This window comes from Ursus maritimus, unplaced genomic scaffold (assembly GCF_017311325.1).
Source record: "Ursus maritimus isolate PB19 unplaced genomic scaffold, ASM1731132v1 scaffold_6, whole genome shotgun sequence".
Lineage (NCBI taxonomy): Eukaryota > Metazoa > Chordata > Mammalia > Carnivora > Ursidae > Ursus > Ursus maritimus.
The window spans coordinates 19,669,373-19,685,890 of NW_024426774.1; the positions used below are offsets into that span (position 1 = coordinate 19,669,373).

The 16,518-nt window shown below is 41.3% G+C and overlaps 1 protein-coding gene across 15 annotated transcripts in view; it reads right to left on the minus strand.

The window, feature by feature from the left end:
• The window catches only part of DTNB (dystrobrevin beta), a 231,551-nt gene extending 215,558 nt beyond the window's left edge, over positions 1-15,993 (minus strand). For 10 of the 15 annotated variants that reach the window (XR_005832775.1, XR_005832774.1, XR_005832776.1 and 7 more), the window contains exon 1: positions 15,842-15,980. The gene's annotated coding sequence lies outside the window, so the exon portion shown is untranslated. Of the gene's footprint in view, positions 1-15,841 lie in introns of all 15 variants that reach the window. The other 5 variants (XM_040622969.1, XM_040622970.1, XM_040622976.1 and 2 more) reach the window with 4 other exon arrangements.
• Between the last annotated feature and the right edge of the window lie 525 nt (positions 15,994-16,518).

Sequence of the window (16,518 nt, forward strand, 5' to 3'; positions counted from 1 at the left end):
ATCATTGTACTTCCAGTTACGTGTGTGTGCTACATGGATCCTTTGAAGTAACTGAGAGCTGGAAGGGTTAAGACATTAACAAAAAGATTCAAGGGGAAATGAAGGATATTTAACACTTAGGTGTATTACAGGAGACATTCGAGAATATTTCTAGAGCCTACTCTCTTGCGATAGTCTTTTGCTCAAGACTTTTCTGCTTGCAGACTTAGGCCAACTCTGGAGCATATTGTTTCCTAGATCGGATTAACAAGGGTCCAGACGTTTTATTACAGTGATCTCCAGACTTCATTTAACTATAACATGAAGTCTCTAGCACCACGGTTTGTGGACCTGCGCTTTCCTCGCTCCTGGACTCCTCATGTTTGCCCTGGAGAGACGATGTGGCACAGCAGAAGAAGTAGGCTTTAGAATCAAAGAATTGGTGGCGAACTCCACAAATGACTAACTTTGTAACCTTAGGCAAGTTAACTAACCGCGTAGGCTCTAAATTTCCCATCTAATTCTGCCACCCATATTACTCATTTGTTCCTCAAACCTATAGCACAGTCTCATTTTCTCATTTAGGTTTTTAAAATTTTTAATTAAATTTATTTTTATTTATTTATTTATTTTTTTAAAGAGCAGTGGTTTCTAGGGCGGGGAGATGCAGGCAAAATGATCCTCCAGGTAGGGTATAACAAAATGTGGGCAGTGCTTTTACTATTCATCCACAGGTTGACACTTTACTCCACCTATACGTCTGGTGATATGTATCAGGTTTGGTAGGCTAGAAAGAAAATAACCTGAGAGGGGATACTGGGGACACCACAGCCTGGAGGGACCCATCATGTGAGCCTCCTTTTTATTGGCTCACATTCTGTTGGACATATTAAAGTTCATCCTGCCTGGCTTAGTGATCTTCAGATTATATTATCTGATTTCAATTAAATGAACCTTGCTAAATGACCAAGAGGGTTCTTAATGGATTCCTACAAAGAAATTGCAGGTTGAGGTTTCAGATTCAGCTGAAGACTGAAGTAATAACAACAAAAAACACAGAGCTGATACTTTTATTTATATTATAAGCGTCAGTCCTAATGTACAGAGTGTAAAACAATAGTGGTCTAAGTGGATTGAAGAGAATCTGTAAAAATTGTTAAATATTATTTGATATATAGGGCTTATATGCACTGTTGAGTATTTGTATCTTAAGATATTCACTAATTGATAGTATGAGGCTACTGTTATCAGTTGAGATATTTTAAAACTAAGCATTTGATATATGAAGACAAACATTGAAAATTTTCAGTGATGATTATAGTCATGGAGCTTAATTAATCTAGTACATTAAAATTATTAAAGTAGTGATGCATTTTTGTAGAAGATTCTTTGGAGATTTCTTACTTTAGGGAGCAAAGACAAAAAGCCATAAACCTTTGCTCGTCCTGTTTCGGTAAAAGAGGCTGAAATACCATATAGACAAATCAGTAACTTTAGCTTGGTGACTAAAATCGTTATTTGTTGGAATACTCATAGAAGACATTGTAAAGATCGAAGTAATAAACATTATATCAGTCGGAGTTTGCAAGAGTTTGTGTACATTTGGATAAAAAGTTACAGAGCTTATGGTATTTGGTATACTCCATTTCAATAATAAAACATGCAGTCCTGCCTCCACACCCCCCACCCACTAAAGAAAGGATTTATCTGAGAATATACTCAAGTAAATGACTTAACATTTTATTATGAGATAGGACCTATAAAGTATAAAGAATAATACAGGGTGCCCAGAACCCAGTCTAATAAACATGTAGCTAAATAGAGTTGGTGTCCCTTCACAGTCACATCATTCTGCTTCCCTCTCCAGAGGTATTCACTCTTCTGACTTTGGTGATGATGCATCATGTGCACTTGGAAAAATTTGTATTTTGCCATTATTGGGTGGACATTTGATAAGTATCAGATCTAGTTGGCTGATGGTGGTGTTCAGTCTTTCATATTCATCTTGACTTTCTACTTGTATTAATCATAGAGGAGAATTGCAGTCTTCAAGTGGAAGTGTGATTTTTCCATTGCTCCGTTCTGTTCTATCAATTTTGCTTAGTGTATTTTGAAGCACTTAGTTAGATATGTAGACATTTAGAGATTCTTATGTCTTCTCAGGGAATTCTCTGTGTTATAGGCCCAGCAATACAATGTCATAGATATTGTATTATGCAATTGCTTTTTATTTTAAAGATTTTATTTTATTATTTTATTGTTTTCTTTTTCTTTTTTTTTTTTTTTTTAAGATTTTATTTATTCATTCGACAGAGCCAGAGGCAGCCAGCGAGAGAGGGAACACAAGCAGGGGGAGCAGGAGAGGAAGAAGCAGGCCCACAGCGGAGGAGCCCGATGTGGGGCTCGATCCCACAATGCTGGGATCACGCCCTGAGCCGAAGGCAGATGCTCAACCGCTGTGCCACCCAGGCGCCCCTATTTTATTGTTTTCTTAAAGATTTATTTGTTTGAGAGAGAGTGCTGTGCAAGCCAGGCGGGGGAGGAGGTGGCGGGGGCGGGGGGTTGAAGAGGGCTGAGCAGACTCCACGCTGAGGGTGGAGCCAGATGGGGGGGCCCTCTGTCCCACGACCCTGAGATCATGACCTGAGCTGAAATCAAGAGTTGGACGCTCATCGACTGAGCTACCCAGGCGCCCCTAAAGATTTTATTTTTAAGTAATCTCTATAACCAATGTGGGGCTTGAACTCACAGCCCCAGGATCAGGAGTCACGTGCTTCACCGACTGAGGGAGCCTCCCGGGCGCCTCTATGAAATTGCTAAAAAAAAAAAAAAAAAGAAAAAGAAAACAATAAAATAATAAAATAAAATCTTTAAAATAAAAAGCAATTGCATAATACAATATCTATGACATTGTATTGCTGGGCCTATAACACAGAGAATTCCCTGAGAAGACATAAGAATCCTAAATGTCTACATATCTAACTACAGTGCTTCAAAATACACTAAGCAAAAATTGATAGAACAGAACGGAGCAATGGAAAAATCCACACTTCCACTTGAAGACTGCAATTCTCCTCTATGATTAATACAAGTAGAAAGTCAAGATGAATATGAAAGACTGAACACCACCATCAGCCAACTAGATCTGATACTTATCAAATGTCCCACCCAATAATGGCAAAATACAAATTTTTCCAAGTGCACATGATGCATCATCACCAAAGTCAGAAGAGTGAATACCTCTGGAGAGGGAAGCAGAATGATGTGACTGTGAAGGGACACCAACTCTATTTAGCTACATGTTTATTAGACTGGGTTCTGGGCACCCTGTATTATTCTTTATACTTTATAGGTCCTATCTCATAATAAAATGTTAAGTCATTTACTTGGAGTATATTCTCAGATAAATCCTTTCTTTAGTGGGTGGGGGGTGTGGAGGCAGGACTCCGTATGTTTTATTATTGAAATGGAGTATACCAAATACCATAAGCTCTGTACTTTTATCCAAATGTACACAAACTCTTGCAAACTCCGAATCTGATATAATGTTTATTACTTCGATCTTTAGCAATGTCTTCTATGAGTATCCCAACAAATAACGCATTTTAGTCACCAAGCTAAAGTTACTGATTTGTCTATATGGTATTTCAGCCTCTTTTACCAAACAGGACGAGCAAAGGTTTATGGCTTTTTGTCTTTTGCTCCTAAAGTAAGAAATCTCCAAAGAATCTTCTAAAAATGCATCACTAACTTAATAATTTTTAATGTACTAGATTAATTAGCTCATGACTATAATCATCACTGAAAATTTTCAATGTTTGTCTTCATATATCAAATGCTTAGTTTTAAAATATCTCAACTGATAACAGTAGCCTCATACTATCATTAGTGAATATCTTAAGATACAATATACTCAACAGTGCATATAAGCCCATATATCAAATAATATTTAACAATTTTTTACAGATTCCTCTTCAATCCACTTAGACCACTATTGTTTTACACTTCGCATTAGACTGACAAGCTTATAATATAAATAAAAGTATCAGCTCTGTGTTTTTTTTGTTGTTATTACTTCAGTCTTCAGCTGAATCTGAAACCTCAACCTGCAATTTCTTTGTAGGAATCCATTAAGCCCTTTGTCATTTAGCAAGGTTCATTTAATTGAAATCAGATAATATAATCTGAAAGATCACTAAGCCAGGCAGAGATGAACTTTAATATGTCCGAACAGAATGTGAGCCAACAAATAAGGAGGCTCACATGATGGGTCCCTCCAGGCTGTGGTGTCCCCAGTATCCCCCTCTCAGGTTATTTAGCCTACCAAACCTGATACATATCACCAGACGTACAGGTGGAGTAAAGTGTCAACCTGTGGATGAAATATTAGTAAAAGTTAATTGCCCACATTTTGTTATACCCTACCTGGAGGATCATTTTGCCTGCATCTCCCATTCTAGAAACCACTGCTCTTTAAAAAAAATAAATAAATAAATAAAAATAAATTTAATTAAAAAAATTTTAAAAACCTAGAATGAGAAAATGAGACTGTGCTAGGTTTGAGGAACAAATGAGTAATATGGGTGGCAGAATTAGATGGGGAAATTTAGAGCCTACGTGGTTAGTTAACTTGGCCTAAGGTTACAAAGTTAGTCATTTGTGGAGTTCGCCAACCAACCCCTTTGATTCTAAAGCCTACTCTCTTTCTGCTGTGCCACATCGCCCCCTCCAGGGCAAACATGAGGAGTCCAGGAGCGAGGAAAGCGCAGGTCCACAAACCGTGGTGCTAGAGACTTCATGTTATAGTTAAATGAAGTCTGGAGACTACTGCAACAAAACGTCTGGACCCTTGTTAATCCGATCTAGGAAACAATATGCTCCAGAGCTGGCCTAAGTCTGCAAGCAGAAAAGTCTTGAGCAAAAGACTATCAGTAAGAGAGTAGGCTCTAGAAATATTTCCGGAATGTCTCTGTAATACACCTAAGTGTTAAATATCCTTCATTTCCCTTGAATCTTTTTGTTAATGTCTTAACCCTTCCAGCTCTCAGTTACTTCAAAGGATCCATGTAACAAAACTTCTTGAGCAAATTCGCTGTCTCCCAGCAAAACTCCTGCCAGTTTTTCTCTGGATGTCCATTTATTTAGGAAGCCAGAGATAACAGAGGTTGTCACTAATTAGTACTTAGTGTAACTAGTCAAACTTCCCTGAAAGAGAACTAACTTCCTTGCTTATTTCAGGAAAATTCTCAACTATCCTTCCTCTAACACTTCTTCTTTTCTCTTCTCTTTTAGATTAAAAAAAAAAAAAGCCAAGGAAAGTAAATGTTTGTGAAACCCTAAGATTTTCTTCTTTATAAATCTGAGAAAGTTCTCTAGGTTCCAATAAAAAAATTCAAAACTTCACTCCACTACTACAAAGAGCTCTGAATACCTAATATTATAACCTCATAGGGCTGTGGTAACCATTAATAAATTATGTAAAGCATTTAGCACAATGCCTAGCACAAAATAAGAGCCTAATATATATTAGCTACTATTATTATCATTATTATTGATGTTATTACATAACTACCCTCTTGAATGATGCATAGACTAGAATTCTACAGGCAAGACTCCTCCTTAATTTACAATTCTTCTGATTTATTTAAAGGTATACAAATTTAAAAAAAACTAAAGGTATAGAAATATTAGGGTGGCTGGCTGGCTCAGTTGGAATAACATGCAACTCTTGATTTTGGGGTCATGAGTTTGAGCCCCATGTTGGGTGCAGAGGGTACTAAAGAAATAAAATAGACTTTTAAAAAAATAATGGTATAAAGATATAGACTTGGAAGAAGAATAAATACTTTGTTATCAATCACTTGCAACACTTTAAATTTGGCATAGAGAAAAGGTCCTAACAACAGTGAAAGGAAGTAAAGAGACAGAAATGCAATGTGCCCAAAGATTCGGAGAAAGGATGTAACAGAAAGTGAGCCACTGAAAGAAGAAACAGGTTTTCCTTCCTCCTAGTTTTTCCTAAAACCTGCTATGGGTTGTTTAGTTAATAAGAGGAAATTTTAGCTCTAAGCAAAGATGCTAAACTACTTGCCTAATAAGGAAATACTAAAAGCATATGAACAATAAAACGTACATTCTTGAAAGGACATGCAAAGCTCTAGTTTTCAGTCATATTTCAGAAAACGTATCCTTGATAGTAACTTCTATAGTTAAGCTTTTCCCTAGAAACCTTTTTTTTTTTTTTAAGATTTTATTTATTTGTCAGAGAGAGAGAGCACAAACCAGGAGGAGCAGCAGGTAGAGGGAGAAGCAGGCTCCCCACTGAGCAAGGAGCCCAAAACAGGACTCGCTCCCAGGACCCTGGGATCATGACCTGAGCCAAAGGCAGCCACAACCGACTGAGCCACCCAGGCGTCCCCCTAAAGACCTTTTTTTTAGAAAGATTTTAAGAATGACTTTTTCAAATGACTTCGGAATTAATGAAAAGAAAATAAAACCAATTAAACAGCAGTGTGCAATGGTGCCTGCCTGGCTAAGTTGGTAAAGCATGCGACTCTTGATCTCAGAAGTTGTGAGTTCAAGCCCCGCATTGGGTGTGGAGATTACTTAAAAATAAAATCTTAAAATAATTAATAAATAGCAGTGTGCAGCCTTCACATCGAAATCCAAGATGTTAACAATTTCTTCTCTGTGTTCTTGTATCTTTAATTTCAGTTAACACATTTGTAGTAATGCTTATGAGCTACAAACACCAAAGCAAAGCAATGGAGAATCAAAATGGGAGGGCTTAAAAATGACCTAACCCAGACCCCAAATTTTGAGCATCCAAATAAATGTCTTGTCCCAAATGACAGTTATACTTCACAATAAAGAAATGGAAATAGAAATCCAGAACCCCTAACTCTTGGTCCATTTTATCACCTTTCTATATTATTATAAAATGTAATAAAAATTCTAAACCAATATGAAAAAGACAATGCAACAGAAAAAAAAAGGTAAATGAAGAAAACAAGCAAATCACAGAAGAGGAAATTTAAACAGCCAATAAAAACATCAAGCAATGCTCAATCTCACTAGTAATCAGAACAATCTGTATTAAAAACCAAAATAAGATTATATTGTTCACCCAGCATATTTGCAAAAATTAGAAAGCCTGATAACACTAAGGGTTGACAAAGCAGGGAAGCAACAGAAGCCACACACCACTGGTGCCAATGTTAACTGGTAAAACCACTTCAGAGAGGAACTGAGTAATATGAGGCTAGGCCGAAGGCAGACGCTTAACGACTGAGCCACCCAGGCACCCCCCTAAATAAGTTTTAACTTCTCTGAGCTCAATTTCCTCACCCATGTACTGGGGATACCACACCTAGCTTCCAAACTTATAAAGATTAAAGAATAGTCCTTACCTAGGAAAAGCACTTGATACATTATAGCCTCACAATAAATAACATTATTACTTGCAGAAGGAAGTCTCTCTCTGGCAAGAGGAGACAGAGCAGAGAGAAAAGTTAAAAGGAGGGAGTAAAGAGTCCACAAAAAAGAAGCCAGGAAGAAGCTGGAATGGTTAGGAGCTAACAAATCCTTGTAGAGTCCCAGAAGTTACCCAAAAAATTGTTTTAACTGAGCACTATTTCATTATCGTGAAGCTTAGTTACAAGAATATTTAGCCCAGACCTGATTATTACAGCATTGTCTGTATTAGTTTATTTATAATGTTGTTAATATACAAAAATTCAAGATCAAAATGAGTTTTTCTAAAGATTCTTTTTTTTTTGTTAAAAAATGCATTATCAAGTAAATCATATACAATATATGTTTCTCTCAGTTATCTACAATTCAGAAAGTTCTCTCCTACTTTTAACATATTAAAGAGAAAACAATGATAATTTCAACAAATGCCAGAAAAAAAATCAACACCCAATAAAAACACAAACCAGGGGTCGCCTGGGTGGCTCAGTTGTTAAGCGTCTGCCTTCGGCTCAGGGCGTGATACTGGAGTTCTGGGATCGAGCCCCGCGTCGGGCTCTTCCCATGGGAGCCTGCTTCTTCCTCTCCCACCCCCCTGCTTGTGTTCCCTCTTTTGCTGGCTGTCTCTCTCTCTGTCAAATAAATAAATAAAATCTTTAAAAAAAAACACACACAAACACAAACCAGGGGCTGTCTTTGCCTCAGGTCATGATCCCAGGGTCCCGGGATCAAGTCCCGCATCAGGATCCCTGCTCAGCAGGGAGTCTGCTTCTCCCTCTCCCTCTGCTCATGTGCTCTCTCTGGCTCACTCTCTCTCTCAAATAAATAAAATCCTTAAAAACACACACACAAACCAGGATGCCTGGTTGACTCAGTCGGAGCATACAACTCTTGATCTTGGGGTCATGAGTTCAAGCCCCACGTGGGGTGTAGAGATTACTTAAATAAATAAAACTTGAAAAAAAAATACAAACCAAGAACAGATGAAAATGTCCATAAATTGACAAAAGAAATCTACCAAAAACCTTCAGTAACTATCATATCTAATAGTGAAACACCGGAAGCATTCTCATTCAGGAAGAAGATGAAAATGCCCATTATCATCATTGCTATTCAACTTTTGTACTGCAGAGGGTCTAGGCATTGCAATAACGCAAACAACAAAATAAGTGGTATGAAGATTAGAAAGAAGCCTGGTCAATTAAGTCTTCTAATCAAAGTAGCCCAGTAAGTAAACACTTTGATGCATCCGCTCCACTCCAAACACACAGCAATAGATTAAATATTTTTTAAATATATTTTAAATGACTGGGGGTGCCTGGCTGGCTCAGTCAGCAGAGCATATGACTCTTGATCTCAGGGTTATAAGTTCGAGCCCCACGTTGGGTATAGAGATGACTTAAAAATATTTTTAAATGACTTAAAAACAAGATAAAACTCCATTTGGGGGGCGCCTGGGTGGCACAGCGGTTAAGCGTCTGCCTTCGGCTCAGGGCGTGATCCCGGCGTTATGGGATGAGCCCCACATCAAGCTTCCCCACTATGAGCCTGCTTCTTCCTCTCCCACTCCCCCTGCTTGTGTTCCCTCTCTCACTGGCTGTCTCTATCTCTGTCAAATAAATAAATAAAATCTTAAAAAAAAAAAAAAAAAACAACTCCATTTGGATCAGAAACAAAACAGATACACAAAAATGTGAACAGGACTGAAGCTACAGGCTTGCTGGACTCTGAGTCCAGAAGCAGGTGCATACCTTCTGCAGGGCGCCTGTGACACAAAATAAAGGAGGTGGAGAAACAGGAGACATCTGAGCCAGACTCATTGCTTAAAGCCAGGGATGAGGCTGGAGCTGAAAGGAAGCTACAAAATACTGCTGCCAGTCTCTGCTTAGAGCCATGGTTTATATAATGCTCTAGAAAAGTGGGAAGAGAAAAACACAGCCTCCTGACCAGGAACTGAACCAAGACATTCATGTACTCTATGAATCAGTCTAAACTAGCCCTAATTATAGCAGGACCCCCGACCCACCCTTATTATACCTGATTTCTTGACTATGGTCCAAAAAGTCAATGGGAACGCCTGAAATATCACCACATAGAGAAGGGTGGGCACAGAAATTAGGAAAACAAAATCAAAAGCACTCACACTCGAACGAGTCTGTAAACAAAACTTCAAAAGACATAAAGAAATATAATGCTAAGAAAGATAGCCAACAAAAGCAACAATTAGAATATGAATTCATTCCAGATGAAGTTTAATTTTAGAGAACAGTCTGACAAAGACTTATTTTTTAAGTACACTTGAGGTGCTAGGATATAAATTTCTTTAATTATTGGGAATGCAAAATTATACAGCCACTTCAGAAGGCAGTTAGGCAGTTTCTTATAAAGCGAAACATACTCTTACCATGCAATTCAGCAAAAATGCTCCTACATATTTACTGAAAAGAGTTGAAAACCTGTGTCCAGACAAAAACCTGAACATGAATATTTAGACATTTTACTCATAATTGCCCCAAACTGGAAGTAGCCAAGATGTCCTTCAACAGGTGAGTAGATAAACAAACCGGTACTGGAATATTATTTAACAATAAAAAGAAATAAGTTACCCCGATGTTTATAGCAGCAGCATCAACAATAGCCAAACGGAAAAAGCCCAAATGTCCATCGACTGATGAATGGATAAAGAAGATGTGGTATATACACTGGAATACCATTCAGCCATCAAAAAGAATGAAATCTTGGGGCGCCTGGGTGGCACAGTGGTTAAGTGTCTGCCTTCGGCTCAGGGCGTGATCCCGGCATTGTGGGATCGAGCCCCACATCAGGCTCCTCTGCTATGAGCCTGCTTCTTCCTCTCCCACTCCCCCTGCTTGTGTTCCCTCTCTCGCTGGCTGTCTCTATCTCTGTTGAATAAATAAATAAAATCTTTAAAAAAAAAAAAAAAAAAAGAATGAAATCTTGCCGTTTGCAACGACATGGATGGAGCTAGAGTGTATTATGCTAAGCAAAATAAGTCAGTCGGAGAAAGATGATTACCATATGATTTCACACATGTGGAATTTAAGAAACAAAATGGAGGAATATACGGGAGGGGAAAAAAGAGAGAGAGGGAAACAAATCATGAGATACTCTTAACTACAGAGAACAAACTGAGGGTTGATGGAGGGAGGTGTGTGGGGGATGGGAAAGAGGGGTGATGGGTATTAAGGAGGGCACTTGTGATGAGCACTGGGTGCTGTATGTAAGTGATGAACCACTGAACTCTACTCCTGAAACCAATCTTGAACTGTATGTTGACTAGAATTTAAATTTAAAAAAGAAAGAAAGAAATGAGCTATCAAGCCAAGAAAAGACAGAGAGGAAACTTAAATGTATATTGCTAAGTGAAAGAGAACAGTCTGAAAGACTACAATACTGTATGGTTTCCAACTGTATGTCATTCTGGAAAAGGCAAAACTATAGACTCAGTAAAATAATCAGTAGTTATCACAAGCTCAGGAGGAGGGGAGGAAGGAATGGATAGATGGAACACGGGATTTTTAGGACAATGAAATTATTCTGACGATAGTGCAATGACATTACATGAAATGTCCTGAGCTGACATTAATGATGCATGACATTTTGCCTTTGTCAAAATGCACAAAACACAAAGACACAAGAGAAGCCTAATATATACTATGAACTTAATAATAATGTATCAACATTGGTTCATCAGCTATAACAAAGGCAGTACACTAAAACAAGATGTTAATAACAGAAGAAACTGCACATGGAGAAGAAGGGGTATATACTTTCTACTATCTACCCACTTTGGTCATATTCAGTCATGTATATAATTTTTTTAAGTATCATGGACAGTTCCACTTCTGGGTATATACACAAAAGAACTGAAAACAGGGACTTGCGCAGATATTTGAACACCCATGTTCATAACAGCATTATCCACAACAGCCAAAAGGTAGAAACAACTGAAAGATGAATGAATAAACAAATGTGTATGTACATACAATGGAAGAGTATTTAGCCTTAAAAAGGAAGAAATCCTGACACATGCTACAATAAAGGCATGCTAAGTGAAATACGCCAGACGAAAGGACAAATATTGTATGATTCCACTTAAATGAGGCACCTGGAGTAGTCACATTCACAGAGACAGAAAGTAGAATGGGGGTTGCCAGGGGCTGAAGGGAGGTGAGAATAAGGAGTCGGTGTGTAGTGGGTACAGAGTTTCAGGTGGGGAAGATGAAAAAGTTCTGGAGATGGACAGTGGTGATGGTTACACAACAATGTGAATGTACTTGAAGCCACAAATGTACACTTACAAATGGCTAAATGGTACATGTATGTCATGTGTAATTTACAATTTAAAAAATGAGAAAAGGTGCTGAAAAACTGGTTATCCAAATTGTGAACAACAAAAATGTCTCTCTTCATTATACCACATAGAATCCACACAGAAAGCAAAACTGTTTTTAATTTAATTTAAAATTTTTTAAGTTTTATTCATTTAAGTAACCTCTACACCCAACGTGCTGCTCGAACTCACAACCCCAGATCAAGAGTCGCACACTCTTCTGATCGAGCCAGCCAGGCACCCCTTTTCTAATTTTGGAAGAAAATACAGAAATATGTAATTCATACCCTGGGGTAGAGAAAACTTACTTAAACCAGACATACACAGGGGCGCCTGGGTGGCTCAGCTGGTTAAGCGTTTGACTTCGGCTCAGGTCATGATCTTGGGGTCCTGGGGTTGAGCCCCACATTAGGCTCCTGGCTCAGCAGGCAGTCTGCTTGTCCTTGTCCCTCTCCCTCTGCCCCAGCTCATGCTTGCTTTCTCTCTCTCAAATAATTATATCTTAAAAAAAAAAACAAAAAACAAAAAAAAACAGCACAACACAACCTTTTTTTTAATTTAAGGGAAATTTTTTCATAAATATAACATTAAAAATTTAAACTTGCCTTCAAAGACACTGCTAACCAAGGGAAAAGGCAAGCCTCAGACTAGCAGGACGCATCTGCAACACATATATCCATCAAAGAATTAGTATCCAAGGTAACACAACTGTCTGTCCCTCAGTGAATGAGGAATGAAAAAAGGTGATTTAAGTCTACATAATTGAACATTATCTAGTAGTTTAAAAAAAAAAAATGAACCAGACCCACAAGTTCCCTGGTTAAATCTCCCTGAATTAAAATTTAAAATGTGTGCCCCCTTTACAATTCTGCTTCTTCCCTTCACTGCAGCAATGTCTGAAACAGCGAAGAGCTTAAATGGCCTTTAATGAGGAGAGTAAACTAGAGTACAATACACGTACCACATTAGAGATCACGAAGCAGTCAAGAAAAATCAGGCAGACACCTATGCTCCAACATGGAAAGATCTCAGACATTTTGTTAGGGGGAAAAAAAAACGTTACAGAACAATGTACCAGTATCATGTCCATAACTTAGGGGCAGAGGGAAATTCTGCTTTTTTTCCATATTACCTGTATATAGATGAAAATGCAAAGGTCTGGGAGGATAACACAAACTGATAACTGCAATTTCAGTAGAAAAGGGAGTGGGCCAAGGGGACATTTATTCTGTCTGTACTGTTCGAGTATTTTATAAGAAAGTGTGTGTTCATGAGCCATTCGCAGAGCTGTAGGACGCAGCCCCACAGACCGCGTGAGACAACCCCGGGAGGCACATTTGCAGGGATTCTGCTAGGAATGGCATGCCCTAAAGGGGGGCGATACACGTCCTGCACAGCTAGACACCAACGCCCTGACACGTGTGTAACTAGAAGTAAATAAAATGAGAGGGGGTGGACTATAAACCAGCAAGAGGGAATTTTCTGGGATGATGTAAATTTCTATAGCCTCATTGGGATAGTGGTTACAAAGTATATACATTTTCAAAACTCATCCAACTGCACAGACATTTGGGCATTTTATTTTTTTTTTTTTAAAGATTTTATTTATTTATTTGACAGAGATAGAGACAGCCAGTGAGAGAGGGAACACAAGCAGGGGGAGTGGGAGAGGAAGAAGCAGGCTCCCAGCGGAGGAGCCTGAGGTGGGGCTCGATCCCAGGACGCTGGGATCACGCCCTGAGCTGAAGGCAGACGCTTAGCTTAACCGCTGTGCCACCCAGGCGCCCCTGGGCATTTTATTACATGTCAACTACACATCCATAAAGTTGATTTTAAAAGAAATATAAATATACAGATAAAATACAATATCACTGGGGGAATCTGGAATAAGGCACCCAAAATTACAGGATTAGGGCACCCCAAAACAAGAACTGATGGGACTTCTGCTGGTTGTATTCTGAAACTAAAGAGAAATGAACTTAGTTCTTCAAGGCTTACAGCACAAGACTAAATTTGGATTAATATTACCCTTGTTTTTTATATGTGGACATGAGGGCCCTTAAGAGATTTCTACTGAAGTCATAAAATAAAAGGTAACTTGGCATTCTATTGGTTCTAAGCCTAATTTTCTAAGTAGAAAATTTGTCTTTCATGTATAGTGGACACTCAAAAACATTGCCAACACAACTTTAACAACGTAACCTTCTCCAAAGGTAATTCCACTTATGTATGATAAAAATCCTCACAGAACTCATAAAAGGTCAAGTTTTAATTTGGCAGACAAAGTAACCCAACAGGCACTGCAACCTGGGCACTGAAACAGCAGCTGGGAGCTGGAGAGCTGAGAAATCCAACCACGGCAGACAACAGGCAGAACTGCAGCCCTCACAGAAGAGCAGAGATACATTCTCTTACTACAGATGGAAGATCCAAGAACCAGGATAAAAGAGGAAAAAAATGTTCCGTAGACAAAAGTACTCTTCTTCCTCAAGTGATAGAAAAGAGAAAGGCCAGAACTGGATGATTTGAAGCAATGTCTCAAGGAGTAAGCTCCTGCTGGCCAATATGCAATAAAGATGTGGCAGGGTGGCCCCCAAACATCCCCCCTCCATCACCTTAGCTATTGTTTTAATTCCCAGACCTAGAAACCTGGGTTACCTTACATGAAAAGGGGCGGGGGGGGGGAGGAAAAAAGAAGAAGAAGAAGAAGAAGAAGAAGAAGAAGAAGAAGAAGAAGAAGAAGAAGAAGAAGAAAAAGGAGGAGGAGGAGGAGGAGGAGAAAAAGAAAGACTATTTCAGGAACAGAGGAAGTCCATCAGCCATCCCAACACCAAAATAATTAATACTGCTGCGTGTAAAATACAGCAAAACCTTGCTTGATTCATTCATTCATGCAAGAACTATTTTTTGCCTGACTGCTGTGGTCCAGGCACAGTTCTTGTCGTTGAGGATTTAGCAGTTACAGTCACAGAGCTTAATTCCAGGAGGGAAGGAAGGGAACTTCTTTTCTCTTTCCAAATTTCATCTTCCCTTCTCCCCCTTTAAATGTTAGGCAGAATTGCCTTCTAAACTCTCCCAAATTTCTCCCACAAGCTCCTCTGACTCTTCTGCTTTATCCCCAAGCCAAGCAATTTATGGCTCCAATTTCCCAACACTTGGAAAAGACCCAAAAAAAAAAAAAAAAAAAAAAAAAAAAAAAACCTAAAGTGAATGAAGTATGAGGCGAAATTCAATGCCACTTTGTATTCTACACGCATACCTTCACTACCAAATTGTCAGCACCTAAATAGCAAATTACGGTTGTTTTACACTATTTTGCGGCCCCAGTGCTGACCACGGTTCTCCACCCAAGGTAGCTAATCAATAAACTTCTGCGAGAAATGCTGGAAGGTCTTCCTAATCCCAAGGCCTGGCACAGGAATTTAAGAGCAAGTATTTGTTAGCTCCATCCTACCTCCTCTCAGGACACCTTCCTTTCAAAGGTGACCTCGGTGCATAGGTTCACTGTTAGGCGCCTCGGCAAACAGTGTTTGGGGGTGATCTGAAATACATCCCCTTCCCTCTGCCAGGGCCTAAATGCCTCACCTGCCCTCTGCCAGGACCTGCCTCCTTCGCCCCCTACAGCACCTAACGCACAGCCTCCTCCCAGCGAGCCGGGCTCCAGCAGCATCAGCCCGACGCCCGCACCCCGGTCCCCGGGCCCCGCGCCCTACGGCCACGGTGCTCTCGGGACCCCGGAGACCCCCTCCCCGGCCCGGCGCTCAGAACTCGGCAGCGCCGGCCCGAGGCTCCGCTCCATCCCCTCGGCTCGCCCCTCCAGGGCCGGGCGCGCGGCACCGTCTCCCCTCGCAGCGCGCGCGGTGCAGCGGCCCCGGCTCCCTGAGCCCCGTCCCCGCCGCTCCCGGCCCTGCACCCCGCAGGCTCCCGAGGTCCCGGCGCTGCGCGGGTTCCTTCCCACTCCTCGCGGGCGCGAGACTCCAGCACCCCGCTCCCCTCCCGCAGCCCGCGGCTACCGCCGCGAACCCCCACCTCACTCACTTCCCGGCCGGAGCTGGGGACTTCGAGAAGGTCTCGGGCGGCCGCAGCCTCCTCCGCCTCCTCCGGCCCGGCCCCGGCGGCTGAGGTGGCGGCGGCACCCGCTCAGGCCCCGGAGCCGCCCCCGCGGCGAACGTTCTCAGGCGCCCAGCTCGCGCCGTTTCCCCGCCCGGCACGCGCAGCAAGCCCGCCCCCGGCGCGAGGGCGCGGGGGCGCGAGGGCGCAGGGCGGGGGGCGGGCACGCGCCGCCTGCGCGAGCGCGCGGCCGGGGGCGGGGCGGCCGGGGGCGGGGCTTCCGCCGCTCGGAGGAGGGGGCGGGCAAGCGGGCCGAGTTCCCTGCGAACCCCGCCCCCTGCGGCCGAGCCGGCCCTGGCCCCCCCAGTTCCCCCGCCGGCGTGTGGACGTGCCGGGGAAACCTGCCCCCATCGGGCTAGTAGGGCACGCTGGCTGCGGGCGGCGGAGGCGCGTTTCAATTCCACAGGTATGTGCCGGGCAGCTGGATGCTCGGAGCGCCGTGACTGTAAGGTAAAGAATGCAAAGAACCACCCCGTGAATCATTCATCCGCGCCTCGAGCGAGAGATCTTGCCCTGAGTGATTTTTCCAAATTAATTCAACTCAGCGAGCGTTTACTGAGCACCGACTCCGCGCCTAGCGTGTACCAGGTGCTGTGTAGGTACAC